Below are 5,774 nucleotides of genomic sequence, written 5' to 3'. Positions count from 1 at the left end.
GATTTCATATTATGATTTATATGCATATGCTCATGATTTAGTGCAGGAGATAAAAAACACTATATTTCCTGAAGAAAGGTGTATAATACAGGGAATTCGGTGCTTGCAAAAGGTCGAAGAGCTGAAATAAGCAGAAACTAGGAGATTGCTGCAGGAACCTCCTAGACCTACACCACTAGAGCTACTATCCAGAGGGCAGGAAACTGCTTCTATCACTGCAGATGCCTCCAACATACAAACTGGGGGGCTAAAGTGTGGAACATGGAGTTCAGCTGATGAAAGCACACCTGTTGGACTATATTTGCCCATCAACATTGTAACAAAAATTTAGCTTTAGCTTCCCTTTGCCTTCTGAGCCTAGATGACTATCTCACTGGCAAAACTAATTGCATCCAAGCCCTAACTGTAACAGAGTCTTAGAAATGTGGTTTTTAGCTTTCCAATTCTTGTAATACATATATTAAATGAAAGCCAGTTCTGCCTTCTTATAAATTTAAGAAATATTCATACTATTATCTAATATTATAGTTAAAAACTCAGTTATTCATCTCTTTGTATATTTTCTGATAATTCTTGCAGGAATTTAGATCTCCTGTAAAATAAGCAAATAGGATTAATTAATTACTAATGTCCCTTCAACATTTTGTGAGTCTCTTAACTTCCTGCATATACCTCAGTCAAGCTTTTCAAATATAGAAAATATAATTTTCTGAAAGGGTTAGAAACTTTTCCATCAACATCATGGGGAGGAGGAGTGAAAGCATAAGGCGATAAAGGAGAAAAGCCTCATGCTTCCTTTCCAGGACCTCAGGCTTCCCCTAGCTGCAGACTCAGCTGGAGGTAATACCGAAAAGATTACAACTGAAAGGAAAGCCCAAGGTTTTGATTATCACATATGATGGGATCTATTTTCTGGATTGAGACTGTGTGTGTGATTTAATGAGATCACAGAAAGGCCTGTTACTCAAAAATGATCAGGAAAATCCGACCTTGTGGGTCTTCTGCCTCCCCCTGCATTCTCACAACTCGGCAGTGTCTTTAGAGCTATAAGAATGTGGTATCCCAGGTACTTAATCAACTAAAAGTTGATTTGATAGGAGTTATTTGAGAGGCCAAAGTGAGCAAGACCATGAAACAAAGGGAGAACATTGTCCACAGTGTCTTGTTCTTCTTCCTCAGTGCCAGGAGCTCTCTACCGGTGAACCCTTTCTGGGCTGGTCCTGAGCACCATGGAGGACCCAGGAGGAAGAGACATGTTAAGGTCAGGGAGAAAGGTGGTCATTTCCAGAGCTCCTCTACCTCCCCCTCGGCTGGGAGTTCTACCTCTCTGTGGTGTTTCCATGTCTCCTTGTACTTAAAGTTCCATGCTTTTCCCTTACAGCTCAGGGCTCTCTAGGCCATACCACTGAGGCTGGCAGCCCCCAGTGGTTCACATTAGCCACTCCAAGAACAGGATTAAGAATAGGTTGAGATTAATGAACATCTTCAGAATGCTGACAAGAATTTGGAAAGTGCTTTTTCATGTATTTTCTTCCATTAACCTTGTAAGGCAGGGATTATTATTATCCTCAATATACTAATGAAAAACTGAACTGTTCAAATTTGCTAAACCAGCAAAAAATGATGACTTGATGCTATGTTTTTTCCAATACCCTATAAACGGGAATAGTGAGAAGACATACTTCAGAGAGTATGAAGAAGATATTCTTACTTTAGAGAGTATGGAACCTTCAGAGGGTTATTCAACAAGTATTAATTGAGCATTTACTGCATGCCAGGCATTGTTTGCAATATTAGAGATACAGTGGCAACAAAAAAGGACAGAGTACCATCCCCTAGGAAGCTAAGTTCTAGTACAGACTCTGGCACATGGTATATAAAATGCTTCAGGCTGTGCCTCACAGTCAGAAAATGATGGGAGAAATACCACTAAAAATAATCACTTTAGAATGTGCATTCACTGGGTGCCAGGCACTAAGCTAAGCACTTTAGATGCATTATGTTATTTGTTTTCAAAAGTACCTTATAAGGCAAATATTACTGTGGCCATTTTTCTGAAGAAAGACTGGGACTTAGCAGGTTAACCTGGCACAGTGATACAACTAACATGTGGCAGGCTATGAAGATGCGCTGCTTCCCCTTAAGAGAAAGAAAAGAAAAGAAAAGGAAAATGAATTATTATGTACCAAATATTTAATAGGTATCAGTCACAGCATTAGGTCAGATAGATGGGAGGAAGACACATACATTGTTAACTATGCTACAGCTTTGACCATGATTCACATAGTAACAAAGCTTAAAAGGAGCTATTTAAACCTAGAAGAGTGAGAAATTTACTCTGTGGGAGGGGACTGGAGGAAGATTTGCAGCTGCATCAGTGTTTGAAAAAGGACTTGAAGAATGAAGAAAAATGTGTGGTTTGAAATGGGGGCAACGTGTTGTCAGCTACAGGGACCATGGGAGCAAGAGCACATACCCGAGAGTGCACACAGAGAGTTGGGCAGAGGGCAGAATGCAAACCATGAGGTGGGGTGTATGACAAAAACTGTACATATTTAAGGCACAAAACATGGTAGATATGTGTATGTGTGTATATATATATATATCCCCATTGTGAAATGATAAGCTATTTAACGTATTCATCACCTACCATAGTTACCATTATTTTTGAGTGAGAACATTTAAGATCTACTCTTTTAGCAAATTTGAAGCGTACAATACAGTATTTTAACCATAGTCACCATATTGTATATTACATCTGCAGAACTTATTCATCCTGCATGACTAAAACTTTGTACCATTTGACCATGATTACTCAATTTCCCCCACCCTCAAGCCCCTGGCAACCACCCTACTACTCTTTGCTTCTGTGAGTTTATCTTTTTTAGATTCTTCACGTAAGTGAGAATGATCAGTATTTGTCTTTCTGGGCTTGGGTTAATTTACATAGCAAAATATCTGTCAGGTTCATCCATATTGTTGCAACAGGATGTTTTCCATTTTCAAGCCTGAGTAATACTCCACTGAAGGTAAGCACCACATTTTCTTTATCCATTTGTTGATGAGCGCTTAGGTTGATTCTATATTTTGGTCATTGTGAATAATGTTGCAGTGAACATGGGAGTGCAGAAATGTCTTTGACTTACTGATTTCATGTCCTGTGGATATATACCCAGAAGCAGGATTGCAGAATCATAGGTAGTTCTATTCTACTTTTTTGAGGAAACTTCATACTGTTCTCCATAATGGCTATTCTAATTTACATTCCCATGAACAGTGTTCAAGGATTCCCCTTACTCCACATCCTCACCAACACTTGTTATCTTTCATCTTTTTGATAATAGCCATCCTAATAGGTGTGAGGTGATATCTCATTGTTGTTTTGATTAGTGTTTTCCTGACGATTAATGACATTGAGCATTTTTTCATATGGCCATTTTTTTTGAGATCTTTATTCAGGTCCTTTACCCATTTTCAAATCAGGTTATTTGTTTTCTTGCTGTTGACATGTTTATGTTTCTTATATATTTCGATATTAACCCCTTATCACATGTATGGTTTGCAAATCTTTTCTGTCATTCTATAGGTTGTCTCTTCACTCTGTTGTTTCCTTTCCTGTACAGAAGCCTTTTATTTTGAAGCAATCACATTTGTCTCTTTTTGCTTTTGTTACCTATGGTTTTGGGGTTATATCTGAAAAAAATCATTGCCCAGACAAATCTCAAAAAGCTTTGTCTCCATGTTTTTTTCCAGTAGTTTTACAGTTTCATGTTTTATATACATGTTATACTTACAGTTTAAGTCTTTAATATATTTTGAGTTAATTTTTGCATATTGTGTGAACTAAGGATCCAATTTCATTCTTTTGCATGTGGATACCCAGTTTTTTCCAACACCATTTATTGAAGAAACTATCCTTTTCTCATTGTGTGTCCTTGGCACTTTTGTCAAAGATTAGTTTGCTGTATAAGTGTGGGGTAATTACTTGGCTCTCTATACTGTTTCATCGGTCTGTGTCTGTTTTGGTGCCAGTATATTACTGTTTTGAATACTATAGCTTTGTAATATATTTTGAAATCGGGTAGTCTGATGTTTCCAGCTTTGTTCTTTTTGCTCAAGACTGCTTTGGCTATCTGGGATATTTTTGGTTGCATATACATTTTAGGAATGCTTTTTTCTATTTATGTGAAAAATGCCATTTATATTTTGAAAGGAATTGCATTAAATATGTAAATTGTTTTGGGTTATATGGACATTTTAACAATATTCTTTCAATTAATGAATGCAAAATGTCTTTGCATTCTTTAGTGTCTTCCTTAATTTCCTTAAGGATTATGGTTTTCAATGTCCAGATTTTTCACCGTATTGGCTAATTGTATTCCTAAGTATTTTTTTCTTTTTGATGCTATTTTAAATGGAATTTCTTTCTTAATTTCTTTTTTGGATAGTTTGTTGTTGATGTATGGAAATGCAATCAATTTTTTAGTGTTGATTTTGTATCCTGCAACTCTACTGAATGTGTTTATTAGTTATAAAAGTTTTTGGTGAAGTCTTTAGGGCTTTCTATATAAAATATGTCAGCTGCAAACAAAGACAATTTACTGTTTTCCTTTCTGATTTGATTTTTTTTTTTTCTCACTTGATTGCTCTGGCTAGGACTTTCAGTTCTACACTGCATAGAAGGGGTAAGAGTTAGCTTTCTTGGTTTGTTTCTGATCTTAGAAGAAAAGCTTTCAGCTTTTTACCATTTTGCATGAAGTTAGCTGTAAGCTTATCATATATGGTCTTATTATATTGAGGTATATTCCTTGTATATGTAATTGTTGAGAGTTTTCATCTTGAAAGGATGCTGAATTGTCAAACACTTTCTCTGCATTGATTGAGATTATCTTTTTTGTCTTTCTTTTTTGTTAATTTGATGTATCACATTTACTGATTTGCATACGTTAAACCTTCCTTCTATCCCAAGGATGAATCGCATTTGGTCATAATGTATAATCATTATAATGTGTTGTAAACTCAGTTTGCTAGCATTTTGTTAAGGATTTTTGTATCTATGTTCATTAGGGATATTGGCCTAGAATTTTCTTTTCTTATAGTATCCTTGTCTGGTTTTGTTTTGAAGATAACACTGGCCTTATAAAATGAGTTTGATTTCCTCTGGTTCAATTTTTTGGAAGAGTTTAAGAAGGATTGATATTATTTATTTGAATGTTTTCTAGACTGTAGCTATGCAGTCATCTTTTCCTGGGCTTTTTTTTTCTTTATTTTCTTTATTTTTTTGAGACCGGATCTAGCTCTGTTGCCCAGGCTGCAGTGCAGTGGGGCTATCTCTGCTCACCACAACCTCCACGTCCCTGGCTCAAGCTATTCCTCCCACCTCAGCCTCCTAAGTAGCTGGGACTACTGGTGCACACCACCTCACCTGGCTAATTTTGTATTTTTTGTAGAGATGGTGTTTTACCATGTTTCTCAGGCTGGTCTCAAACTCCTGGGCTCAAGCAATCCACCTACCTCAGCCTCCCAAACTGCTGGGATTATAGGCATGAACCACCATACTCAGCCTGGTCCTGGGCTTTTCTTTATTGGAAGATTCGAAATTACTACTTAAATTTTTTTTGTTTATCTGTTCAGGTTTTTATTTCTTCTTGACTCAATTTTGGTTTGTTACATGTTTCTAGTAATTCATATATTTCCTCTAGGTTATTCAATTTGTTGGTATATAATTGTTCATAATAGTCTCCTATGATCATTTTGTTTCTGAGGCATCCATT

The sequence above is a fragment of the Macaca nemestrina genome, chromosome 1 (assembly GCF_043159975.1).
Source record: "Macaca nemestrina isolate mMacNem1 chromosome 1, mMacNem.hap1, whole genome shotgun sequence".
NCBI classification, from domain to species: Eukaryota; Metazoa; Chordata; class Mammalia; order Primates; family Cercopithecidae; genus Macaca; species Macaca nemestrina.
This window is presented reverse-complemented; position numbering follows the sequence as displayed.